This window comes from Ochotona princeps, chromosome 4 (assembly GCF_030435755.1).
Source record: "Ochotona princeps isolate mOchPri1 chromosome 4, mOchPri1.hap1, whole genome shotgun sequence".
Lineage (NCBI taxonomy): Eukaryota > Metazoa > Chordata > Mammalia > Lagomorpha > Ochotonidae > Ochotona > Ochotona princeps.
The window spans coordinates 3,145,454-3,172,551 of record NC_080835.1 but is presented as its reverse complement, the minus strand read 5'-3'; the positions used below and the strand labels follow the sequence as shown (position 1 = coordinate 3,172,551).

At 54.4% G+C, this 27,098-nt stretch overlaps 1 protein-coding gene across 9 annotated transcripts in view; it reads left to right on the top strand.

The window, feature by feature from the left end:
* Positions 1-1,234: 1,234 nt before the first annotated feature.
* The window catches only part of PPP6R3 (protein phosphatase 6 regulatory subunit 3), a 93,627-nt gene continuing 67,763 nt past the window's right edge, over positions 1,235-27,098 (top strand). For all 9 annotated transcript variants that reach the window (XM_058662708.1, XM_058662707.1, XM_004598230.2 and 6 more), the window contains exons 1-2: positions 1,235-1,357; positions 25,929-26,078. The gene's annotated coding sequence lies outside the window, so the exon portion shown is untranslated. The remainder of the gene's footprint in view (positions 1,358-25,928; positions 26,079-27,098) is intronic.

Sequence of the window (27,098 nt, the reverse complement as noted above, 5' to 3'; positions counted from 1 at the left end):
CCTCAAAAGACAAATCTAAGGAAACCATCATGCAAATTGGACTGTATAGTGCTGGAGTAATGGAGACTACCATAGCCAGACGTGAAGACACAATGCAGCATGCATCCCTACTTCCAAACAAAGGATGGGCTCCCAATGAAACCGTTAAACATATCTGGACAATGGCATGCTGGGCTGACACTGTCGGGGCACACTTAAATAGACTTATGAAGGATTGTACTGTTGGGACAACATGGGAAAAATCAGTCGGGGGGTGGGGATTGGGGGGGGATCCCAGACTGTACAGAATTGTATGATACAATTCAAAATTTAAGAATGAAAATCAAAATAAAAGGCCCATTTTTTTTACCTCTTTCTCTGTAGACATGGCCTTTCAGTTATGGAAGAGGGCAACAGGAAATGCGCGTGTGTTTATTTCACTTAAAAGCCTGAAGGAGAGGGTGAGTACTCCTGGCTGTGCGCTCCCAGGCCTAGCCCAGACCCCAGAAGCTCAAGTCCCGGGTCTCCCTGTGGGAGATGGTGGAGTAGAGGCCGCTACTGAGGTAAAACGGATAACATGGAAGGTTGTCCTGACAGTGAGGCAGGGTCAAAGGGCGAGCCTGGCTTGACCTCTGGAGAGAGGGCCAACTCACTGAGACAGCGACCGACTGCAAAGTCACAAAAGTCACCTGTGGAGAATGCGGGCATCGATCCCGCTACCTCTCACATGCTAAGCGAGCGCTCTACCATTTGAGCTAATTCCCCGGACCCAGCCAGTTTCCGCCGCCGCCGCGAATTGTGGCTCACGTCATCGCCGGTTTCCTCGGGGACTCTTCCCCGCTTAGCTCCGCCCTCCTCGCTTGCCCATTGGCTCCCTCGAGGTGCAGGCTCCACGGCCGTGATTGGGTTGGCTCCGTTTAGTAGCCAGCGGCATAGGCCCTTCCGATTGGTGGTCCGAAACGTCCGTCAAGCAGCGGCCCTGCTGTTGCTACGGCGTAGGGGGGAACAAGCCAAGTTTCTCCTGCTTCCTGATTTGTTTCCCAGACTCCAGGGTCCTAGAGGTTCCGGATCCCTCCAAGTCCATGGGAAAAGAATGCACCCCGAGCGCTTGATTGACGAGACCTGCCGGCCAATCGGAGGGGAGGCGAGGGAGCCGCTGGGCGATCCAATAGGTCGAAGGGGGCGGGAGCGGGAGGCCAATGGGGGCGGGACCGGGGGCGGGGCCAGCGCTGCGATTGGCTGCGAGGCGGCTGGAGGGAGGGCGGGGGGAACTCCAGGCCTGCTTGATACGTCCGCCATTTTGGGCGCTTCGCGGTTGGTGTCGGTGAGCGCGTTTCCCGCCTGAGCGCGACTGGCGGCGGGTCGTGGGCAGCTCCAGGTACGCGGGGCCGGCGGGGCGGCGCGGCGGGGCGCGCGGGCGGCGGCGGCGGCGGGCTCGGGGCCGGGGGTCGGCCGGCGCGGGAGCTCCCGGGGCCCCTCTCCCCTCCCCCCCGGAATCGGCGGCTCGGCGGCCCGGGAGGCGCGGCGCCCGGTCCTTCCCGGCCGGCGGGGGTGGACGCGGCCCCGGGGCGGCCGGCTGTGTCCGGCGTCGCCGTCCGCGGCCGTGCCGGGGCTCCCCGCAGCGCCGTCCCCCGACCCCGCTCCCGCCCCGGTTCCCGCTCCGGTTCCCGCTCCGGGCCGCCCAGCCTGTGCGGGCTGCGGGCTCGCTCCCTGGCTCTCTGTCTCTCTGTGTCTCTGTCTCTCTGTGTCTCTCTGTCTCCGACTAACTTTCTCCCGGCGGCTGGGCGGGGGGGGGGGGGGGCGGCAACTCGGCAGCAGGGTTCTCGAAGGCCATTGTTGGAACAAGTTTTGTGGGTTTCCCTGAATTCGACGCCGAGTCATCGGGACGCGCTAAGCCGCTCCGAGTCCTCTCCCGTGGCCCTTTTCCGTGCTGGTGCCCAGGACCCTTCCCTCTCTCTGGTCACGAACTCGGACTTTGAGTCCCCTTGGCCGGCAGGTTTGGGAGACGCACAGTGGAGCGGGGCAGCCACTCGCCTTCGGTGCCCGTTGTGGGTGTCGCCCCACTTGACTTGTGTGTGAAGTTGGCTTTGATGTTTGGCCTCAAGGTCATGGTGCCGGCTGGCAGCGCCCAGGGGAAGGGCCGGCCGGTCCGCCCCGCGCGGTGGGTGTCCACTTGCTGGCGCCGTGACCTTGGCGCCGGGGCCCCGTCCCTCGGTCCCCTTGAGCTGTGGGGTCCCGCCAGTGGTTGCTGTGTGCAGAGCTGCTCGGCAGGTGCCTGGCCAGCAGCCGGTTCCAAGTCAGACACTCAGGAAGTCCCGTCGGAGTTGAAGCCCTGGCTCTTGGTCACCGTCTTTGGAAATTAGAGTCAGGCAGGCTCAGCAATAGGAGCTTCAAGTTCTCTTCCTTCTCTTCTTGGGACAGATGGACTCAGATCCAGTTGCTAGAGTGCTTACTGGAGGCACCTTCCAGAATGTTGGTCCGCTGAGCTCTCTAGTAGGACTCTGTTCCCCATCTCCTTAGAGCTCTCACATCCTCACGGTGGTGCCCTGAGGTGCTGGCCTCCCGGGAGGCCTCTCTGTGCCTCGGTGGGCCCGGCTCTGCCATCCAGGCGTCCGACACAGCCGTGCGCTCTCCCCAGTGTGCTCAGCCCGTTGGTGTTGGGGTCTGGCGAGTTTTGCTGCACCCGTGAAATGCGCTCTGGTCGCCTGGGGCCTTGGGTGGACACGGGCGTCTGGCTGGTGTGGCTTAGTCAAGGCCAGGGAGGGAGTGTTCAGGATCTAGAAGACTTCTGTAAAGTTCAGCCAAACAGAAGTTAGTAGTTCTGACAGCATTTGAGAGGCCACAGCTGGACAGAAAATGGATCTAGAGCGAAGACTTGACAGGGTGAGGCATGCTTGGCCTCTTCAAGATAAGTTTTTGCATCTGTTGGAAGATAAAGTCCTTCTTACAAGTAAACATCGCTGTGGAGACAGTGTGGGTCAGGCTAGGCCTTCGCGGGTTTGTGCCGCAGACTGCTGTCTGGCAGTTTATATTTTAAATATTAACCTGAGTCTGTGTTGACGTGCACTGTTTTACAGCATTGTATTATACTCGGGAAGAGTGGATGACAGCGGTCACGAAGGCCTTGTGACTCTGGGATTTTGGTCACGGGCTGTGCCGAGAGCGGCTCAGCTATCTCAAGCACCGTAGCCACGAGGTGCTGAGGCACCCGCTGGGCCTCTTGGCTTTAAGCGATTTTACTGTCCTGGTTGAAGAACACCTCAGTTGATTGTTAAACTTTAGATCAGGGTTCTTGACTTGGGGCGATTCTGGCCCTTAGGACACGTTGGCACCCTTCAGAGCCCCTTCTGCTGACCTCCAGAGGCTGGTTGCTGGGTGGCATGGGACAGCACTGGGTTGACCATGGTAGAATCAGTGGTCTTGGCAAGCTGTGAGGGGAACATTGCGGTGCAGTGGGTTGAGCTACCGTTTGACGTGCTGCACCTGAGGAGTGCCTGGTTCAGGTCTCCACTGCCCTGTACTTCTTGCCCAGCAGTGGCTGCTGCACCTGGCAAGCAGCGGAGGCCAGTGCTTGGATCCCTGCCGCAGACTGGGGGAGCAGGTGGAACTCTGGGCTGTGGCTTGGCCCAGCCCTGGCTCCCCAGGCCTTTGGGGACTGAACTAGTAGGTGGACGATCTTTCTGTCTCTCCTTCTGTATGTAAGTCTACGTTTCCAATACAAATAATCTTGAAAAAAAAAAGAATCTAGTTTAAGAGAACTTGTCTGTTGTGAGACTGGGCTTTGGAACCGCTGTTGAGGATCTCAGCTCGGCACCACGGGGAGCTGGGCCGCCCTGCCTGGGCACGGGAGGCGCTCCTCAGTACTCCACGTGCAGGCTGGAGCACCTGCAGCACCATGACACGAGACTGGCGACGCCTGCCTGTGGCCCAGGCTGGTTGCTGGTGGGCATCGCAGGCCGGTGAGATCATTCGGTCTGGCTTGCCGAGGAATACAGGTGCCTCTCAAAAGCCAACACTGTATGACAGGCTGATTAAAAAAAAAAAAAAAAGGTTTGATTTGTTTTGAAAGAGGGGTAGAGATCTTTGGTCCCCAGTTCAATCCCTGGCTGGAGCTCAGGGACCACTGCCGGGCCGGCTGGGGGCAGGAACCAGGAGCCCGCACTGGACCCGGCTGGGGTGGGCAGGTGAGGTGTGCAGGCTGGAAGCCTGGTGGTCCTTCTGCTTGTCCTTAGAATTCAGATTTTCTAGTTTACCAGTTGGAAAATTGTGAAACTTAGGGTATAAATCATTGAAGATCTGTGACTGTTGTTGGAGTTCGGAACACAAGAAGGGTGCACGGAGCAGGCCCAGAGAAGAGAAACAGACCACTGCGATTTCAGGATCGTAATGGACAATGTGAGAAAGGTGTCCCTTTCATTTATACAGAAGCTGTCACAGGCTCTGGCACGGCTCTGGCACGTGGTCAAGTGGGTGTTTCCAAGGATAATTGTGCCGTTTGTTTCAGCTTTAAGTTCTCAATAGAAGTTCTGAATCAGTAATACATTCCTACTACAATCATCATTCTACAACTTACTTAATCAGTTAAGGAAGGAAATGCATCAGAAGGAGGGAGCTAAACACCAGGATGGTCTGTGGGGGCAGCGGAGACAGACTGCACCAACTGTAGAAGGCCCTTTGGCAAGACAGCAGCAGCTTCAACTTCCAAGCTCACAGTGCCTAAACACAGCATGGAATTCTTCAGCGGGGTGGGCCGTGCGCAGGAAGGTGGAACTGCCTTCAGGTGGTTGCAGAGACGCCCGCTGGCCCTGCCTGCAATGGAACAGTACTTTTCACACCTTCGTGTCCTACAGACCCACTGCACAGACCCCAGCACTCTGTCTTTCCAAAAAAAAAAGTGTTAGTAGTGCAGATTATACAACATGGTCAGACGGGCAGGCAGTGGCAGCTCCTGGCAGGGGCGTGTTGGTAGGTGTCGGCCTGATCAACTCTTTGGAAATCGGTCTTGGGCTGCGGCAGAATCAAGGTCCTGGGTTTTTAGAAGAGCCTGGCGGCGGTGCAGATCCACTTCCTGGGTGATTCCTAAGTTGGGGTACAGCAGCCCCACCCACTGCCACCTCTCAGGGGACTAAGGGAGCTAAGAGGGAAGGATCCACTTCCCATCCAGCTCCCTGCTTGTGGCCTGGGAAGGCAGAGGAGGACGGCCCACAGCCTTGGGATCTGGAAGAAGCTCCTGGCTCCTGGCTTTGGATCGGCCCAGCTCTGCAGAGTCTGCCTGAGTGGGAGCCTTGAGTGGAGCCCTGTGGGGCCTCTGCAGACAGTGGGCTTTGGAGGACAGCGTCCAGGCCCTGGCCTTGTGCCCCTGGTCCTCAGGTTGCTTGCTGCTCCCGGATGGACTCGGCGAGCCTGCGCTCAGTGCCCTGCACAGGGGTTTGTGTGGGTGTGTAGCTGGTTTCTGTCCACAGTGCAGAGTCCTGGTGGAGGCCAGCAGCGTTCGCTTGTGCAGCTTCTCAGCTTTGCGATTCTGTTACTAACACACACCCAGATTCCTCAGTCTGTTTTCAATATTGCTTTTCTAAAAAAGATTTATTTATTTTTGTTTGGAAAACAGAGATACAGAGAGCAAAGGAGGGAGAGAGAGAGATGAACATCTCCACCAGAGCTGCTCCTCTGGCATCCACTGTCCTCACCTGGCAGGCACAACCCCTCCTCTCTCAGGCCTCGCCCTTGGCCTTGGGGCTGGCCCACCTCCCTCCACAGATGGGCCCTGCAGACCACCTGGCTGCTTCCCTTTGCGTTTCTCTGTCACGGTCCCTGCCCACTGGGGCCTCTGGGCTGCCTGGCTCACCGCGGGCACCTTTCGTTCACCCACGTGGGTGCAGGGCCCAGGCGCGTGGGCCGTACTCCTGCTTTTCAGGCGCGTTGGCAGGGACTAGACTGGGAGTGAAGCGGCTGGGATTCGAACTGGCGCCTGTGCATGTTGGGTGCCAGCGCGCAGGCAGCGTCTTGGCTTACTCCACCAAGGTGGCAGCCCAGCAGAGCGCTTCCTCGGCCGTGCCTCAGTGTGAAGCAGCTGCAGGAGGAGCCGGCTGTCTCCCAGCAGAATGTGCACGCACAAGGTGGGGCTGCTCACACAGGTGTGTGCTCACACAGCACACATCAGCATGTTTACAGATATTAAAAATGCAGGTGTGTGCCCACCAAAGACCTTAAGCAACAGAATTTCGTTTCTCCCTGCCCCCCACTTCCAGCTCACTGCCCGTCTTCACCAGCTCCCTCTTGGTGAACCCAGCACCACCAAGCACACATGGACTTGTAGTGCTACCTTCTGCGAGTAGATGTTTAATTTTTTGCTCAACTTTAGACTATGTGGATTGAATTGTGACTTTTCGTTTATTCAGATGCGGAGTCTTAGACCTGCTCAAGGCTGATTATGCCCGCGGTGAGCCAGGCAGCCCAGAGGCCCCAGTGGGCAGGGACCGTGACAGAGAAACGCAAAGGGAAGCAGCCAGGTGGTCTGCAGGGCCCATCTGTGGAGGGAGGTGGGCCAGCCCCAAGGCCAAGGGCGAGGCCTGAGAGAGGAGGGGTTGTGCCTGCCAGGTCTGGACAATGGGGAGGCCGGTCAAGCAGAGGCTGGGGAGAGTAGGGGGAGAGGCCCACTTAGGCTCCTGCCAGAGGAAGTCTTGACTTTGTTCTAAGTGTTGATTATGCTTCATCTGAAAGGCAGAGAAAGGAAGGTTCGAGTGGATATGAGGAGAGGTGGAGGCTGGGGGCCGTTTCCTGTTCGCTGTTCAAATACTGGCTGCATGGGCTGGCGCAGAGTGAGGCCAGGGCGCTGTGGCGGCCGCTCCTATGCAGGACCTCTGGTTCCGGGGCCCCTGCAGAACTGTAGAGCAGTGGTGGGTGCCTGGACTGGAGGAAGAAGTATTGGGGTTCTAGATCCTTTTGAGAAGAGCCAGTGAGCTGGCTGGATTTGCTGGTAGACGGGGTGTAGGTGTGTCTGGGGAGTGATAACTGGGACTTGGGGGATTATGTGGTGGGAGTTGCCATTTAGGAGGAAAGGGAGCCCAGGAACGGGGGTTTGACGTGCCCGGTGGATTAAGGCGCTGGGCTGCAGGTGGAAATGTGCGTGATTAGTGTATGCAGGAGTGAGTGGGACGTAGAAGCCTGTGGGGTGGGTGTGCTGCTGCTGACCTGGGAGCTAGGGGCAGGCTTGTCCCCTGCTTCTCCTCAGCCGCTGTGGTGAGAGGGTAGCACCTGCACGAGATGAAAGCTTTGTGGTTCAGGTATTATTGAGATGTTAGAGTGAAAGACCTGGAAGATGCTCTTGGCTGTAGAGCGGCCTAGCTCTGGGCGTTATGGCAACTTGGGGCATGAACCAACTGATGGAAGATCTCTCCACACCCCCAGTTCTCTCTAGCTCTGCCTTTCAAATAAGAAAAAAATCAAAGAGAGAAGTGAGGCGGGTGAGGCGGCTCTGCACCGACTGTGGCAGTGGTGGGCAGGTGCTCTGTGGGGAGTCCACATGGAGGAGGGGTGGGGGATTGCTCCCCACTGCACTTTGTGGGGGACCAGGGAGGAGTGGGATGGGGGGTAGTTGGTAAGGTGTCAGGAGAAGGTGGGAAAGACTTGAGTGCAGGGGTCCTGGGCGATCTGCAGGATGCCTGTTGGGTTGGTCTGCGGTTTCCCCACATGAGTGGCACAGCGAGAGGGGGTCACAGGCTGGTCGTAGTGGCGGGAAGTCATGGCCGACATGGCAAGGTTGCCCACGCTGCTGCAGGCTTAGCTTGGTCCTCCTCGTCTGAACGTGTCTCGCTCTCTGGCCCCTCACTGCTGAGGAAGGCTGTTCCCGCTGCTGGGAACAAGTACAAGTGTTTCTCTGGGGCGTCGGCCTGGAGACCTGAGATTCAGGGGACTCCAGCAGCCTCAGGTGCTCAAATGCAGGCTGGGATTATCTGAGGAAAAAAAGTTGTGTGTGTACTGAGCATGTACGGATTTTTTCCTAGTCATTATTCCCTAACTATTTACTATTGGGCGTTGACTTTGTAATCTAGAGGTAAGATGGAAGGGACCGTCCAGTGACCCCTGGGAAATGTGTGTGCAGAAACTATGCAGAGAACTCTGAGCTTTGCTCGCAAATAGTTGTTTTTCCATGTTTATTTGCAAAGCAGAGTGGGTGGGGGAGCACCAAGCTTGAGCCAGCACCTGCTGTGTTCCAGAGTGCAATGGCAGAGGCTTGAACTGGGGCTGGACCTGCCACTCAGCAAGCTGGCAGAGGACCTGTACGGTGGCCTCTTCCGCCACGTGCCCAACTCCTGCCCCTTTGTTTTTGTTTTCATTGTTTACTTAGAGTAGATGTGAAGGGTTTTTTTGCTTATTGTAGTTTCACTTTACCCTTTGCTGTGAACTAAGCTGATGAGCAGCTTTGAGTCTGCTGGCTGTTTGCATATTAAAAAGCGGGTATCTTCTTTTGGTAGCTTCCTGATTGTGTATCTGCCTTGGGGAGGGCTTTGCCCACGGGCCATCTGTGGTGTCCCTACACTGCAGGTGGAGCGCACCGATTCAGGTCCTGCTCCCTGCTAACGTGCCGGGAAAGCAGCCAGCTCCAGCTTGTGCCAGGCTCCTGGCCCTCCTGTTGGGAGAGCTCTGGGCTCCTGGGTTTGCCTCGGCGCAGCCCTGGCTGCTGTGGATGTGTGGGAGATGAACTGGAGGAGGGAGGATCTCTCTCTGTCAGTCTGCCTTTCAACTAAGTAAAGTACATCTTACGAAGTGTGGGGCTGGCACTGGGCTGTGCATGGGCTTGAGGGGCAGGCTGATGTCTTGTTCGGTATTAGATGAAGTATATCTCGGGCTGAGCACCCTCTGCAGGGTGTTTGGAACTGGAAATATGTCAGATTTGGGGTTTTGGAATATGTAGATCGGCTTTGAGAATCCCCAGTTTGCAAATGCACTTCTCCAAGTCTGAAACTTGAATGGCGTGTGTGAGGGTTTAGATTGTTGGAGATTGGGGTGGGTGTGTCACTGCGTTCCTCTCAGGCTGGTGGCCTTGGGTCATTGGTCTGTGCATCAGTCACCAGCCCAAAGAGGAGGGCGGGTGAGAACGCTGCTGGTGCTGCGTGCTTGGGCAGGTCCTGGAGCCTTTGGCTTGGGGCCCCGCAGTTGAGAAGCTGTAGATCACTGGTGACTTGCACCGGACGGGCTCCCGTGGCTCTCAGCTCGCTGGTAGGCCTTTGCCAAGGAGCATCACATTGGTATTTATAACTTGACTTTGAATGGATGAATTAGGCCATTTTACTTTGTGCTGCAAATGTTGATTTGTTTCTGCTGTCCTGTTTTCTATTTTTGCTAATTTATATATTGTAGGGGTTTCCTCTTTACCCCTGTTCAGCCTCTGCGTACATAAATGCAGAAACTACACACCTTGGTGATTTACACATTCCACACTTACTCTACATCCTGAGGTTAGCATCTTCACCCTAGCAGAGCTTAGCATGGCTGTGTGCTCCTGCGTGTGTGTATTGACTGATTTCTGCTTTGTGCTCTTAGACGCCTGCGAAGTAGGCGGTGTTAGGACATGTTACCTGGCCACTCGCGCAAGGCAGCTGCTCCTGTACGTTATTCCTTTCGGAAACTCTTTCCTTTGTGCTTCAGGTTCACTGCGAATCGCTTAGTCAGAAAGTGTTTTAATTATTTTATTTATTTGAAAGGCAGAGTTCAGAGAAAGGCCTCCATCCATGGGTTCGCGCCCCAGCTGGCTGGACCAGGCCAGAGCCCGGCGCGTCTCCTGGGTCTCCTACGTGGGCGCTTGGGCTGTCAGCTCTGGCTTCTTGCCAGGCCGGGCTCCGACTGGTGCCCAGAGGGGATTCAGGCTGAGATCTCGTCTGTGTCGCCTGCGGTGGCTTTGTCGGGTCCCTCTAGGAGCGGACTGTTCCTTTGTCAGCTGTGTCCACTTGGTAGTTGATCCATTGAGTGAGGTTGAGTTCATTCATATTTTTTTCATTTTGATAAATTCTGTTTTTAGTTATCAGCCACATCTGTTGGTTCTTTGTCAGTGCTCTCTTGTTCTTAAAGTGTCGATCACACGTTCTCTGGGTGATTTTCTGTTTTTTTTTTTTAATTTCTGAAAAGTGATTTCCTCTTGTGTTTGCTCTTTTTGGCTCTGTGGTCCCAGTCTTCAGCTGGTGTGGTAGGAGAGGCCAGATGCCCCTGTAGTTGGCAGCCAGTATGCACCAAGTGTCTCGGCACCGTGGGGTGCCAGGTAGTGTGGCCTGGAGCTGGGCTGAGGCTGCAGGTGGTGCGGGATTTGGGGCGCCGGCTGTGCTGCTCAAGGCCTCTTCAGGCTGGCTGTGCCCTCCAGCAGTTTCGGGGATTCTTCTGGTCTCTGGTCTTCTGCTCCTGAATCACCAAGTGTCACGTGCAGGCCTGGAGTGTGAATGTTTGAAACGCTTAGGAATGACAGGAGAGGACTTGGTCTTGTTACTGGCCAACAGGTGTGAAATCATTCCTGGCTTTAAGAGTGCACAGTGCCTTAGAGACTGCTCATTTTATATCTAGAGGTGGAAAGGACTTGAAGAAATACCATTTTGAAAAGGGTTGGATCGAGTGCTAGAAAACATTAGTGTGAAATTGAAGTGCAAGGATAGCCAAGGACAGATTAGAAACTGCACAAGGCCGTGGGTCAAGGTGGGTGAGGATGAAGCGGATCCCTCCGGAGGAGGAGCTGGGGGTGCAGTGCGGACGCCCGAGGGGGACTGCGGGGTGTGCGTGTGCCTCTGGGCTCACCGGGACTGCTCCGTGAACGTGGTGCTGTGTGCTTCCCCTGGGGCGTCCAGGCACAGAGTGAATAGCTACTGTCAACCCTGTGCTTCCGAGAGAAGGGTGATCTTCCTGGGCAGCAAGAACAAGGAGAAAGAATTGTGGGGACGGAGGTCACAGGAACTGGTTTAACGGTTGCTTAACTTTAGCTTTCTCTTGGGAGTCCTTGCTCGACCTACTTGCAGGTTACAAGAATTATTTAACATTCAGGTGTTCTGGAAGTTTTCCCAGTTACCTTCCTTTGATCAATTTCTGTTTAATAATTATTTAAGATTTATTTATTTATTTTACATTTTATTATTTATCATTTTATGATACAGTTCCTGGTATTTCCCATATCCCAGCCCCAATCACCCCCCCCCCCCGCCGCCTAGTTCCCTCTATATCATTACTAAAGTACAATTCTTCATACACAGTCATAGGTCCATCATTGCGGGCATGGACAATGGCAGAGAGTCCAGCATCCTATTGTCAAGATATAGTAAACAGTTTCATATTAAGTCCATCTTTGTCTGGAAGTAGAAATCCATATTGCATTATACCTGCACATCTGGATGCTAGTCTCCATTTCACAGCTACTGTACATCCCCTCAAATGAAAAGTCGTAACACAAAATCAATACTAGAAAGAAAAATAGAAATTTATAACGCCATGAAGTTAAATGACATGTTACTAATTATGACAATCTCCATTACACAGCTACTATACATCCCCTTAAATGAAAAACCACAAAAAAATCAACATCAGGGAGAAAAAAGAAATTAACAACACCATGAGTTAAATAACATGCTACTGAATGACTAACTAAATGCCACTTCGTGATTAAGCAGGAAAAGTTGTCTTTATCTAAGTGGAATGTAACGCAGAGGGGAAAGTCATCTTTCTTGTAAGAAGTTCTTTGATACCAATCCTCAAAAGCCCATCAAGAATCTGTTTTATTAAAGGGAAGGGAAACTTTTTAAAAAAGATTTATTTATTTTTATTACAAAGTCAGATATACAGAGAGGAGGAGAGACAGAGAGGAAGATCTTCCGTCCGATGGTTCACTCCCCAAGTGAGCGCAAAGGCCGGTGCTGTGCCGATCCGAAGCTGGGAACCAGGAACCTCTTCCAGGTCTCACACGTGGGTGCAGGGTCCCAAGGCTTTGGGCCGTCCTCAACTGCTTTCCCAGGCCACAAGCAGGGAGCTGGATGGGAAGCAGGGCAGCCAGGATAGGAACCGGCGCCCATATGGGATCTTGGTGCGTTCAAGGCCAGGACTTTAGCCGCTAGGCCACGGCGCAGGGCCCAAGGGAAACATTTTTTAGCCGCTCATTTTCAACTGATATATAAAAACTGTACATATTTATGGAGCAACACTTGATATTTCATACATGTATACATTGTGTAATGTATGAATCAGAATAAACATACCATTTGAATGGTGAAAAAAAGATTTATTTATTTCTATTGCAAAGTCATATATACAGAGAAGAAGATCTTCTGTCCAATGGTTCACTCCCCAAGTGACCGGAACGGTCAGAGCTGAGCTGATCCAAAGCCAGGAACAACTCCTGGGTCTTCCACGCGGGTGCAGGGGCCCGAGGCTACAGGCAGGGAGCTGGATGGGAAGTGGAGCAGCTGGGACATGAATCAGTGATCATATGGGGAGCCGGCATATGTAGGCTGAAGCTTGGGATACTACGCCACAGCCCCAAGACACACATTTTAAAATAAAAGTGTAACAAAGTTTATCTGCTCTAACAAACTTCCTCAGGATCCAGCCACTAGCATGCAGGAAGCGGGGGGCCCCAGAATAGTGGGAAACACTGCCGCAAGCCAAGCGTCCAGCAGAGGGCAGAGGGGAGCACGAAGAGCAAAGGAGAGGGACCCGAGAGACCAAAGCCAACCTGACCTTATCCAGTGCCCTCTCTGTCCTGCCCTGGCGCCTGCAGTGCCTCTGCTAACCCACAGGGCCTGGCCAAAGCAGGTGCTCTGTGGCCTGGGGCTCCTGGGGAGCAGGCCATCACCAAGGCCTGGAAGGGAACACTCAGCAGCCCTACCAAAGGCTGCCAAGGCGAGAGGACTGGCAGTGCCCCCGCGGCAGAACCGGCTCACCAGGTGCATGAATGTGCCCCTGCTAGCCTTCAGGACCTCAGCACGCCACCTGACATACACTGCTGCTGTCAGCCACAAAACCTGGGCTTTTAACGATTTTATTTTAAAGATTTATTTCGTTGGGCCCAACACAATAGCTCGATTGGCTAATCCTCCACCTTGCAAGCTCTGGGATCGCATATGGGTGCTGATTTGTTTCCTGGCAGCCCTGCTTCCCATCCAGCTCCCTGCTTGTGGCCTGGGAAAGCAGTTGAGGACGGCCCAAAGCCTTGGGACCCTGCACCCGTGTGGGAGACCTGGAAGAGGTTCCTGGCTCCTGGCTTCAGATCAGCTCAGCTCTGACTGTTACGGTTGCTTGGGGAGTGAATCATCGCACAGAAAGTCTTCCTTTCTCTCCTCCCCTGTATATATCTTACTTTGCAATACAAATAAATCTTTTTTAAAAAAAGTGCTGGCGTTCATTTGGGAAGCATTTTTTATGTGTGTCGGGGTAGGGGTAGGCACTGCCACTTCAAGAGCTGCCTACTGGGCCCGGTGGCGTGGCCTAGCGGCTAAAGTCCTCGCCTTGAAAGCCCCGGGATCCCATATGGGCGCCGGTTCTAATCCCGGCAGCTCCACTTCCCATCCAGCTCCCTGCTTGTGGCCTGGGAAAGCAGTCGAGGACAGCCCAATGCATTGGGACCCTGCACCCGTGTGGGAGACCCGGAAGAGGTTCCAGGTTCCTGGCTTCGGATCGGCGCGCATCGGCTGTTGCGGCTCACTTGGGGAGTGAATCATCGGACGGAAGATCTTCCTCTCTGTTCCTCCTCCTCTGTGTATATCTGACTGTAATAAAATGAATAAATCTTAAAAAAAAAAAAAAAAAAGAGCTGCCTACTGCCAGGGAGCTCAGCTGCCCCGGTAGGTGTGGGGTGTCATCTGCCACATGGACTGTCCGTCACTAGGTTCCCTGTGGGTGTTGTCTGCCCCGTGGCCTGTCCACCTCCACCTGCGTGCCTCCTGCTTATTCTGTGAGTGGTAGTGAGTGACGTTTTGAAGATTTGATTATTTTTTTTTCTAAAAAGGTTGATTTGCAAGGCAAAGATACAAAGAGGGAAAGAACTCTTTGCTGTTCTGGGTCACTCCTCAGGTGGCCGTGAGAGCCAGTCTAGCAGCTGGGCACTGCAGCCAAGCCTCCCGCGTGGTGGTCAGGGCAGGACCTGGCCTCAGACTGAGCTTCGCCTCAGGATTTAGCCCCTGGGGCGTGAAGGGAGCTTCAGGTGCTGTACCACAGGGCCCAGCCACACAGTTTTTAAAGATTTCTTTCGGGCTGGAGTTGTGTGGTAGTGGGTCTGCCAAGGGCATCACCCGTTAGGGCTGCCAGTTCAAGTCCCATCTGCTGCACTTCAGATCCAGCTCTGCTCCCGGGAAGACAGCAGAAAGTGGCCCAGGTGTATGGGCCCCTACTCCCATGTGGGAGACACAGAGAAAGTGTCTGACTTGTGGCTTTGGCCTCAGCAGCCCCAGCCATTGGGCCTCTGGGAGCGAGAACCAGCCCTGAGGTCCGTCTCTCCTCCTCTTCCTCACAACTCTATTTCCATTAAGTAAATACATAGTAGAACGTTTGAAAGGCAATAAATCGCGAAACTGGGTTGATAGCTCTTATCTGCTGCTTTCCTCTGCTGTGCTCACAAGCCACGCCTGGGCTGGGTCAGCCTCAGGACCAGGGAGTCCCACCTGGGGCGGGGTGAGGTGGGGGCGCCTGGCCAGAGAGATGACCTTGAGGGAAAAGGTCCTTTGGGAACTTCAGTTATGTTTGAAAAGCATCACCAACCTTGGAGTGGAGTTGAGCTCCTAGTGTCTTGCTTTGCTGCGTGCCTGCCCTGTGTGAGCCCTGCTTCCAGGCTCCGCTCAGCTGGCGGGACATGACCGGCTGCTGGCTGCCTGGGGTCGGCGCGGCAGTGTCTCAGCGGCCAGAGCAACAGGCTGGCGCAGAAGCTTGCATTTCCTATAGCCACATGAATTATGTAAAAAGAAATACGTAGAATTTAATTCAGTGTATTTGATTTAATCCAGGATATTACAGTACTATTTCAGCATTTAATCTGTGTGAAACATTTGTTTTTTTTTACCTGCGAAGTCTTTGGAACCCACTGTGTGTTCTGCATTCCTAGCGTGTCTCTGAAGCCGCCTGTGGCTGCCGTGGTGGACGGTACAGGTCAGCATCACCCTCGTGGTTGCTGTTCATGTGCAGTGACAGAGGACACTGAGCAAGAGCCCAAGCGTACAGTGGCTTGAGAGGGGGTGAAAAAAAGCTGGGTGCGTGCATCAGGAAGCAGCTTCCTCCACCTTCCTGGCCGGGGCAGCTGTGGTGCACGGTGAGCAGACAGGATTTCTGGGCCTGAGCTGGGGGAGGCAGGAGGAGCTGGGAGGCTCTGCATCGCCAGCTGTGGCAGGAAGAGAGGACTGGCCAGTGAGAGGATGAGAGTGCCACACGGGGCCTCGTCAGGACAGTGCTGGCCACCTCGGGCGCCCGGAGAGTGCAGTTAAGACGTGGACAGTAGGGCTTCCTTTGGACTTGGCCCATCTGGCGTCGGCAACTTCAGGGTGCTGCTTCTGTTGTTTGGGACGGGTGTGTGATCAGAATGCAGTAGGAGAGGCCTGTGGTAAGAAAGGACCTATTTTCTTATTTTTAAATGACCACTGCAAACCATTGGGAAAACTAGCTTGTTGAGAAATGGGCGAAGGATGTAAGCAAACGTGTCTTGGAAGTGAGGCGTAAAGGAGTTTTGGATCTTTTATTGGGCGGTGCCGTGGCATAGGGGGGAACACCTCCGCCTGAGGTGCTGGCGTCCCGTGTGAGCACTAGTTTGAGTCCCGGCTGCTCCACTTCCGATCCAGCTCCTGGCTCAAGTGTCTGGGAGAGCAGTGGAGATGGCTTGAGTTCTTGGATCCCCGCACCCATGTGGCAGACCCAGAAGCAGCTGCAGGCTCCTGGCACGGGCCATCCCAGCCCTGGCCTTTGACCATCTGAGTGAGCCACTACTTGGAAGAGCCCTCTGTCAATCTGCATTTCAAATAGATTTGTTTATTCTTATTAGGAGGTCAGATTTTTTTTTTTTAAAGATTTATTCATTTTATTGCAGCCGGATATACAGAGAGGAGGAGAGACAGAGAGGAAGATCTTCCGTCCGATGATTCACTCCCCAAGTGAGCCGCAACAGCCGATGCGCGCCGATCCGAAGCCGGGAACCTGGAACCTCTTCCGGGTCTCCCACGCGGGTGCAGGGTCCCAATGCATTGGGCTGTCCTCGACTGCTTTCCTAGGCCACAAGCAGGGAGCTGGATGGGAAGTGGAGCTGCCGGGATTAGAACCGGCGCCCATATGGGATCCCGGGGCTTTCAAGGCGAGGACTTAAGCTGCTAGGCCACGCCGCCAGGCCCAGGAGGTCAGATTTACAAAGAGAAGGAGATACGAAGAGAAAGATGTTCACTCCCCAAGTTGCTCACTCCCCAAATGGCTGCAATGGCCAGAGCTGGGCTGGTCCAAAGCCAGGAGCCAGGAGCTCCTTCCAGGTCTCCCACGTGGGCACAGGGTCCGAAGGCCTTGGGCCGTCCTCGACTGCCTTCCAGGGCACAAACAGGGAGTTGGGTGAAAGTGGAGCCGTTAGAATGAACTGCACCCCATATGGGATGCCAGCTCTTGAAGGTGGAAGGTTAGCCTGTTGAGCTACAGTGCTGGCCGCTCTGGCATTTTTTTTTTTTTTATAGCAAAACCCCAAAACTTAATGATCTCAGTAGTAACCCAGTTACTGTCCAAGAAAGTAAATTTTTGATTTTCCCTAGTGTGCTACGAGCTGGTGTCCTTTTGAAGCCTGAGCGGCACAGCCCAGAGTCTGGTGTGAGGGTGTCCCCTGGGGAGAGCTTTGCTGTCTCTTCATGCTGCTTTGTCCTTTGAGCCTTCTGTTGTTGTTGAGGTTATTTGTTTCTTGGAAAGTCACAGAGTCCTTGCCAAGTGGCCACAGTGCCCAAGGTAGAGCCAGGAGCTTCCTGCTGGTCTCGTGTGGGTGGCAGGGCCTAAGCTTTGGCCTCTGCTGCTTTTCTCAGGCCACCAACAGGAGCCGTGTGCAAGTGGAGCAGCCAGGACGTGAGCCGGCAGCGCAGGCTGTGGCTTGACCAGCTGGGCCGTGACATCAGCGCCAGCCTCCCGGCTTGTTGTTGCTTTCAGTTCCCTTCTCCAGCTCTGTGCAGCAGCTAAGTGTGTGCCAGGTGAAGCCAGAAGCCAAGGACTCTGCCGGCAGGCTGCTGCACCCTTAGCAGGAAGCTGAGCTGGAAGCAGAGCCGTCGGGCCAGAGACCAGCTCTGATGAGGGTGCTGGCCTGATGGGTGGAAGTGGCCTGCACTGCCACGCCGGCCCTTTTGTTCTGTGTGTGCTTGGGTGTTGCCTACCAGAGGGAGAACAGCACTGGTTGGAGTCCTGGCTGCTCTGACTCCCACCCCGCTTCCGGCTGCTTCTCCTGGGAGACCAGTGGGGGTAGCCTGAGTCCTTGGGCCCCCCCTCCAGAGCAGCTGCAGGCTGCTGACCCGAGACCATTCAAGGAGTGAACAGTGGATAGGAGAGTCATTCATATTCTTTCCTCTGCCCTCCCCTTCCCGTAAATCTGCCTTTCAAATAAAAATATTATGAGAAAAAAATGAAATTAGATGATTCCTGTCAAAGTCAGGAAGAAAAACCCTGACTCTTGGAATTGGTGGCAGTGTTCCTGCTGGTCGTGACCTGGCATCTCCTTGGTCTAGGTTTGATCTGTTTTTGAAGGGCAGTGCTAAGAGCTTATGTGAAGTTGGTTACCGTGTGTGTGTCTCCCCAGGCTTCTGGCTCTGTCTTAGGTGTCTGATCTTGCCAGTTGGCGATTCCCCCCTTGAAGTCGGCATGTGACCCAGTGGTGTACTCGCCCGGCGGGCGGCGGGCTGCCTGCGTCACATGGCTGAGGGCCTGAGTTCAAACCCTGGCGCCTTCCCAAATCCAGCTCTGTGCAGCTCCTGGGGAGGCAGCAGGAGATGGCTCAGGGACATGGGAGACCTGGAAGGAGTTCCTGACTGCCAGCTGCTGCTGCTGTGGGCATCCGGGAGTGAGCATGCGATGGGACTGTGCCTCACAGAGGACAGGCAGAGAAGCCACTGGACAGTCCAGGCCTGTCCTCGGCCTGCAGCAGCCAGGGAACAGTGTGGTGTTGTTTTTTTTTTAAGATTTATTTCATTTTTATTACAAAGTCAAATATACAGAGAGGAGGAGAGACAGAGAGGAAGATCTTCGTCCGGTGGTTCACTCCCCAAGTGACTGCCACAGCTGGTGTTGCGCCGATCCGAAGCCAGGAGCCTGGAGCCTCCTCTGTGTTTCCCACACAGGTGCAGGGTCCCAAAACTTTGGGCCGTCCTCGACTGCTTTCCCAGGCCACAAGCAGGGAGCTGGCTGGGAAGCAGGGGAGCCAGGATAGGAACCGGCGCCATATGGGATCTTGGTGCGTGCAAGACGAGGACTTGAGCCGCTAGGCCATGGCGCCGGGCCTGAACATTGTGTTTTTATTATGCTCATAATTATAACAATTTTGGTGACTAATTTGACACACCGATGTGGAGAGTGTATGAAGTGACAATATTGGCTAGGAATACAATATGGAGTGATTAAGTCAAGCTAATTAATCCATCACCACAAATACTTCTGTGGTTTGTGTGTTTGGAATTGTTCTTGGCCATCTTTTAATATAATTGTTTTGTTGTTTATAATGATTATATGGTTGATCAGGATGGGAAGAATCTCCAGGCCTGGGAGAACCTGAAAGCCTGCTGAGCCCCTCCCCTCCCCCAGGGAGCCTGCACTGGTCCACAGCTTCCAGGCCGGGGTGGGTAGGTGGGGAGCCTGAAGGCTGGCGGAGCTTCCCTTCCCTCAGGGAGCCATTGCACTCAGCTGTCCAGATCTGTGCCAGTTAGAAAGCCTCCAGGCCGGGGTTCTTGGCCAGTTTGAAATGTGCGTCTCAGCACGTTGGTATATGGGGCGTCTTCATGGCGGAGGTGGCTGTGCAGGGCGTCCTCGATGAGGGTTTGCTGTACAGTTGTCTCGGATGTCTTCATGGCACGCACCGTGGCCCTCACTCCCCTCCCCCACAGTCATCCGTGTGTGCTGTCTGCACTATGGGGCAGGTGCTGCGCGGCCTGCCGTTGGGAAGGTCGGACCTTTCTGCCCTTGTGTTCTGGGAACACGGGAAGTTCCTGCTTCCACATCACAGCAGGCTGGCCTGTGTGTTATGCCTGGCCTTCCAGGCATAGCTGGGCAGTGGGAATTGTCTCTTGTCCCCACTGCTCAGAATCCTTGTCCAGTGCTGTTCCAAGGAGCAGAGGAGGTTCTCTGGGCTGAACCTGGGGAGCGGTTCCTCACTTCCGTCTTGGTTTCATTTTGGTTGCGACTTGGGTTGAGTTGGCTTCATGTGGTCTGTAGTAGCCTGAGCACTCAGGGGGCACGTAGCCAGATGGCAACGGTCGGGCCAGCGCACAGTCTTCGTGGTGTGGCTGTGAGAAGGCGGGGCTGTGGCCTTCCCTGTGCTGGGACTGGGGCTTTCTCTAGGCTTCCTGTGTTGACTCCGGGTTCATGTCTTAGAGGCCTTGCAGTCCTGCCTTGGCTTGTGTTACCAAGAGCTGGCTTCTGTTGTTGAAAGAGTCCTTTAAAGATACGTAAGTTGTTACCTAAGTAACGTCTCCCAGCTGTGTGTCTTTGTGCCCTTATTTTGATGGTATTTTTAAAAAAGATTTATTTTTATCAGAAATGCAGATTTTTTTAAAGATTTATTTATTTTTATTGGAAAGGTGGATATACAGAGAGGAGGAGGAACAGAGAGGAAGATCTTCCATCCGATGATTCACTCCCCAAGTGAGCCGCAACGGGCCGATGCGCGCCGATCCGAAGCCGGGAACCTGGAACCTCTTCCGGGTCTCCCACGCGGGTGCAGTGTCCCAATGCATTGGGCCGTCCTCAACTGCTTTCCCAGGCCACAAGCAGGGAGCTGGATGGGAAGTGGAGCTGCCGGGATTAGAACTGGCGCCCATATGGGATCCCCGGGAGTTCAAGGCGAGGACTTAAGCCGCTAGGCCACGCCGCCGGGCCCAGAAATGCAGATTTAAAGAGAGAATGAGAGACAAAGAGATCTTACACCCGCATTATTCTCCAGGTGAATTATTTTCCAAGTGGCCGCAAAGGCTGGAGCTGAGCCCATTTGAAGCCAGGAGCCTCCTCCAGGTTTCCCACATGGGTGCAGGGTCCAAGACTTTGGACCGTTCTCAACTGCTTTCCCAGGCCACAAGCAGGGAGCTGGATGGGAAGTGGGGCCGTTGGGATTAGAACCAGTGCCCAGTTTTTAAATTTTTGAATGATTTAGCTCTACCCAGTTGTGAGCTCATACTTTTCATCAGTTTCGTGTTATGGAAAAAGTCTGTGCCTGCTACAGGGCTCTTGCGTCCCGTGCTTGTACACAGTGGTTTCCCGGCCTGCCTGTGCCCGTGACCGTGTGGGCACAGCCTCACTCTCCGTGTCCTGGTGCAGGTAGCGCTGCACAGGTTTGGTGTCTTCCCTGTGTACTGTGGAGAGTTAGGGACTGTGCCTTTCTGGGTTAAAGTCGCTTTACTGTAGACTAGTCCACTGGGACCTGCCTCGCAGAATGCTGTGGCGTGGCTGCTGCAAGCACCATGGCATGGGGCCTGAATCTCCTCGAGAGGTGCTTTCATTGCTTTGGGTGTAAATCCACAGTGTACACGTTAGGAAGCCAGTGTTCTGTCCTCCGTGTCCTGTTGCCATCTAACCTCCCGCTGCAGCGCCCAGTGGGGCGGTCACCAGCCCTCTCGTGTTTGTTGATAGCAGTCATCCTAAGAGGGTGCAAGCTGGTTACCTCATCATCCTGTTTTGCTGTGAAGAGGTCTGAAGCTGTGTGGGCTTTGGCCCCTGTGTAGGCCCTGGAAGGCCAGTGCTGTTACTTGGTGTGAGCCTGTTTTCGGGTCTTTGGATTTTCTGATCTTTTCTGTTTTGTATTCATTTTATGAATTCTTGTTACTTTCATGTTGGATGTTCCATTTTAGACTTCTAATTTTATTTACTCCCCGTTTTTAACTTTCTTCCTCCCCCCCCAAACTTTTCAATTTTTAATTTACAGCACTTTTTTATTCTCTACCTGTTTAGTATCTTTTGAAATTTATTTTTATTGGAAAGGCAAAGGCACAGAGAAGAGAAGGGAGAGTTTTCCATCTGTTTGCTCACTACCCAAATGGCCACTACAGCCTGAAGCCAGGAGCTTCCTCCAGGGCTCCCACGTGGGTGCAGGACCTGAACACTTGGGCCGTCGTCTGCTGCTTTCCAGGCACAGCAGCGAGCTGGGTCAGAGTGGAGCAGTTGGGATGTGAGCTGACCCTTGTGGGATGGCTGTGCCAGGGGCGTTGGGCTAAGCTTGCTACACAAAGATGGATTTATCTGAAAGGTGGAGTTAGAGGGAGAAATCTTCCTCTGGGCTGCAGCAGCCAGGGCTCAGCCAGTCTGGAGCCAGAACTCTGTCCAGGTCTCCTGCAAGGCGCTGGGCATCTTCACTGCTTCCTCAGCTGTGCGAGCAGGGAGCTGGAAGGGAAGTGGGGCAAAGGATAGCAGGAAGTGGCCATTGGGTGCTTGCCTGTGCACGCACATGCACAGGAGGGCGCGTGGCAGTGCCAGCTGTCCAGTGCATGCTGATGGGAGGCCCGGGCACTCCACTTGAGTGCAGCCCCTGCTGACGGCCTGGGAGAGCAGCGGAGAATGGCCAGGTGCGGGGGCTGCTGCCCCAACGCGAGACCCGGAAAAAGCTCCTGGCTCCTCTCTGACTCTTTCAAATAACAAATACCTGCTAGAAAAAAAAAGTTAGAGGGGAAGGGCCATACATATTAGGCTAGGGTGATTTTAAAGAGGAGATCCTGAGAGGGAGCTGAAGCTCTGGAGCCGAGGGCGAACCTGGGCACGCTGTGCTGGCCGGGCTTCCCACTGCGCCCCTCACCGCTCCCGGCCCCGCCGCTGGCCACTGCGCCCCTCACCGCGCCCGGCCCCACCTCTTCCCACTGCATTTTCTGTTGGACATATTCAGGTCTTCATTTCTGATGTTTCAATTTGATTTCTCTTCAACATCTCAAACTTGACAAGATTTTTTTGCTCCTATCATGTATAGGTTTTTTTAAAATCTAATTTGTATTTCTGATTTCTTTAAAAAAAAATTATGTATTTTTGGGCCCGACGGCATGGCCTGGCCTAGCGGCTAAAGTCCTCGCCTTGAACGCCCCGGGATCCCATGTGGATGCCGGTTCTGGTCCCGGCAGCTCCACTTCCCATCCAGCTCCCTGCTTGTGGCCTGGGAAAGCAGTGGAGGACGGCCCAAAGCCTTGGGACCCTGCACCCACATGGGAGACCTGAAAGAAGAGGTTCCTGGTCCTTGGCTTCGGATCGGTGCAGTACCGGCTGTGGTGGTCACTTGGGGAGTGAATCATCGGATGGAAGATCTTCCTCTCTGTCTCTGCTCCTCTCTGTATATCTGACTTTGCAATAAAAATAAATAAATCTTTTTTAAAAAAATTATTTTTTTTTGGAAAGGCAGATATACAGAGAGGAGATACAGAGAGAAAGATCTTCCATCTGCTGGTTCATTCCCTAAATGGTTGCAATGGCCAGAGCTGGGCCGATCCGAAACCAGGAGCCAGGAGCTTCGTCTGGGTCTCCCACGCGGGTGCAGGGTCCCAAGGCTTTGGGCTGTCCTCGACTGCTTTCCCAGGCCACAAGCAGGGAGCTTGCTGGGAAGTGGAGCAGCTGGGGTTAGAACTGGTGCCGATGTGGATCCCGGTGTTTGCAGGGGGATGATTAGCCAATTTAGTCATCACACTGGCCCAAGAATTTTAATTTTTTTGTGTGTTCATATTCTAACATTGGAGTGTTCTTTTTGGGGAGTCGCACTGTCTTCCTTGTTCTTGGTCCTTGTATTTCTGTTTATTTTTAGACATTTGTGGGAACACTTGTTTATTTTCTGCTCTGGTGGCTTTAATGTTCAGCTCTGCCTCTGTGACTCAGTGGATTCCGGAGCTCTGGTCAGTGTTTCAGGGTGGGGCACCCAGCTTGTGCGTGACGGGTGTCTGCTGCTGTTCCAAGGTGGTCAGTTCCTGGCTGCGGGGTCCTCGGTGGGCGTGCGAGTGCCTGTGGTGGCCCACCTTGGCAGTCAGGAGCCAGTACAGGCGTGGTGGGGAGACCCCGCCCCGCCCCCACTGTGCTGTGCAGCCCCAGCAGTCCTTGCTGGTGTCAGCACCAAGGCTTCCGCATTACAGAATGCTGAGGGTCCACTCGACTCTGGACCCGCTTGGCCCCGGAGAGCCAAGGCATTGCCTGGGCCAGCTGCCTGTGGGCACTCTGCCTTGGCAGTTTGAGCCCCGGGGGCCTGTGGTAGGGTGGGGGATGAGAATGCCTGTAATACCACTCAAAGAGAAAGAAAAAAGAAATAAAGAAAAACAGAGCTACAGCTACATCTTCCACCTCCTGGCGTCCCCAGCAGCAGCTTTACTCACAACACCACAGCACAGACCCCCATTAAATGTATCTGGGGCGGGCAGACAGAAGCAGAAGTGGGCTGCCCAGTGTGTGGTCACTGGCACTTGGTGCCCAGGAGGGCCAGTGCTGCGTTTGCACACCATGACACTGCTTCCCATTTCTGCGTTTTTCCATTCTTACACTTTGGAAAAGCTAGTGTATCAGCGTGAGCAGTGTAGACAGCGCCTGAAGCAGGGCCTTCCAGGAGAGGGCCGCGGCCGCCCCCGTGCGGGCTGGGGGAAGCAGGGCCTTCCAGGAGAGGGCCGCGGCCGCCCCCGTGCGGGCTGGGGGAAGCAGGGCCCTTTTCCAGGAGAGGGCCGCGGCCGCCCCCGTGCGGGCTGGGGGAAGCAGGGCCTTCCAGGAGAGGGCCCGGCCGCCCCCGTGCGGGCTGGGGGAAGTTGCTGGCGCGCTGCTACACATGCGCTGGGAACGGGCCGTGGGCATCGCCGGATGAGAGTGTGATGGGGTGCGGGCACACTGAGGCTGGATCTGCATGCAGGTGTGTGTGGCGGGTGGTCAGGGAAATGGCTGCACATTGGCTTTGAGGACTCTGAAGCCGCTTGAACTTAAATGTCCAATTTTGTATGTGTGTGCACTTTGGAGAGTAGGTGGGTTGGATTGTGTATCTGTATTCTCTCTGATAGGCAGGGTGGCAGAACAGGAAGGTTGGAGACAAGAGAGAAATCTTCCCTGCAGGCCCAGGGTGGCCAGGAGCTCCAACCGGGACTCCTCCCTGGGTGGCTAGGGCCAGGCACCTGCCAGGCAGTGGCTGGGGTGCCTGCTGCACTGTAGCATGGGCCCCGTTAGTGGGAGGCCTCTCAGGATGCTGCCCCGCCACTGGACTCAGGCTGCACACTGTACACTCGACTCCAGAATACCTGGCAATGCGAAGCGTTTCTATTTTAAGCAACAGTTTAAGTGATCAACTGTACTTCTTGAAAAGTGTATTCAAAACCCTTTAATTGGTAATTGTTCTATTTACTTTTACTAAGCTCTCTGTTTTGCTCATTATTTTTGTTTAGTGTGTGTTCAAAGTTGTTGAGTGTAGCACGCTTGAGGGAATGTGAGGTAGTGCTATCGAAGGAGAGAAAAGCATTAGAGAAACTGCGTTTTTGGGTAAATTGTATTCTTACAAGATTTCTAGTTGCTATAGTGTTCACAGTTTGAAGCTTTTTCTATAACAAGTTGTGTACATTGGAAGACAATTAGCATTCCTTTCCTGTGTAGCATGGTGGTGTTGACGTGAGCCACGGGAATTTGGCCGCCCCTGAATCCTGAGTGACTGTGACAAGGAGCATGTGGCTGCCGGGGCATTTAGAGGGAGGCGCTTTTAAAATCTGAATCAGGGCCCAGCACGATAGCCTAGTGGCTTAAGTCCTCGCCTTGCATGTGCCAGGATCCAATGTAGGTGCCGGTTCTAATCCCGGCAGCCCTGCTTCCCATCCAGCTCCCTGCTTGTGGCCTGGGAAAGCAGTCAAGGATGGGCAAAGCCTTGGGAACCTGCACCCATGTGGGAGACCTGGAAGAAGCTCCTGGCTCCTGGCTTCGGATCAGAGAAGCACCGGCCATTGCGGCCACTTGGAGAGTGAATCATCGGACGGAAGATCTTCCTCTCTGTCTCTCCTCCTCTCTGTGAATCTGACTTTCCAATGACAGAATAAAATCTTTTAAAAGTCTGCTTCAGCATTTTAGATCAGTTAATTAATTAAGAGGTTAATTTGTTTTTACATGGAAGTCCAATTTAGAGGAACAGAAGGAGAGATTTTCCATCCACTGATTCACTCCTCAGATGGCTGGAGCTGAGCCTGTCTGAAGCTGGGAGCCAGGAACTTCTTCCAGATCTCGCAGTGGGGGCAGGGGCCCAGTGACTTGAGGTATTGTCCTCCAGTGCTTTCCCAGGTCACCAGTAGGGTGCCGCATCAGCAGTTGGGCAGCTGGGTTTCAGTTCCGTGCCCCTGTGGGATCCTGGGCTGCAGGTGGAACAGTGTTGGAGAGTGCAGAGCCTTTGCTGTGCTCCCTGTGCTGGCCAAGAGTGTCACTGATGTTCTCCTAGGAGGGGTTGGGAGTGTGGCAGTAGGTCAGTCGGAGTGCCGAGTCCAGCTCGTCTGCCGAACTGCTCCCTGCTGGTGCACAGAGCCCGCAGCGCCTCAGTGGCCTCCTGCCATGTGGGAGACCCAGGTGGCCTGGCCCCGCGCTGCCTGGGGATGGCATCTGAGGAGTGAACCAGCAGGTAGAACATGCTGCTTCTCTCCTCTTGAAGTAAATAAATCTACCTGAAGTGGATAATATGTGACTGTGTTATTAGAGGGGTGCCCGTTGTTTTTTTCTGGTGACAGAAAATTCCAGCTAACTGAAGCCTTTAGTTCCCCGATGGGGGGTTCTGTGTGAGCCGTGTCGGGAACGTGTGCCATTATCTGCTCTGGTTTTTTCCTCAGGAGGACTTGCTAGTGGCCTGCGCGTCTCCTGCACCCTGCTGGTTTGCTGATGCACCGAGTCGGAAGGCAGTTTTCCCAGGATAACCTGTAATGGGCAAGGAGCCACAGAGAAGAAAACGTTTCTTTTAATTTTTACACTTGGTTCGAAAGGTAAGAATGTGAAGGTTCTGAGGGGTTCTGTTCCACCAACAAGGCCCAGGAGAGCCCGAGGTATGTGGGAGCCAAGGCCAGGCCTGTGCCCTTGGGCTGTGCTGGGGGGCGGGGGTGGCTCTCCCACAGCTGGTTGTAGGATGGAGGGGCTGCCCACAGGGGCCGGGAATTGCAAGCTGCAGTGGCAGTGTGCAAGGAAGACTGTTGCTTGAGGCTCATGTCCCAGGCTGCTGCTTCCGGGTCACCCCATTGTGTGTGTGAATGAGTGCGTAGAGCGGGGCTGAGTGCTGTGGGTTTGTTTTCTATCAGCTGAAGAACGTGGCATCTAGCCAGCCACATGTCTCCTTTTGAGTCCTCATTACTGTTCTCTAGAACTTTTGGAGTCGATTAGAAGGTCAAGGATCTGCCCCAGCACAATAGCCTAGCAGCAAAATCCTAGTCTTGAATGTGCCGGGATCCCATATGGACGCTGGTTCTAATCCCGGCTGCCCCGCTTCCCATCCAGCTCCCTGCCTGTGGCCTGGGAAAGCAGTGGAGGATGCCCAAAGCCTTGGGACCCTGTGCATGGGAGACCTGGAAGAGCTCCTGGCTCCTGGCTTTGGATTGGCGCAGCAACGGCCGTTGCGGCCACTTGTAGAGTGAGTCATTGGACGGAAGATCTTTCCCTGTATCTTTCGTGCTCTCTCTGTATCTGACTTTGTAATAATAATAATGATAGATCGAGGCTCACCTGTGCCTGTTTGACTTGTGGTTGAGGAGGTCATACACACTCTGTTTGCAAACACGCACTGCCCCCGCCCCATGGACTTGCTGTCAGGCTGCTCTGTGCGTCTCAACTCTGACGGTCAGCCGTCATTCCCCAAGGCCTGCAGTGACGCGCCAGTTGTCCTGCCCTTCAGACCTCAGTGTGGAGGGGACACTGAGGCTTCTGAGGACTCTCTGCTCCTGATGCCCGGGGCCCTGGTCAGAGCATCGAACACGCTGCTTGGCCTCTGGCCGCTCCTCCCCAGGCCCTAAGCG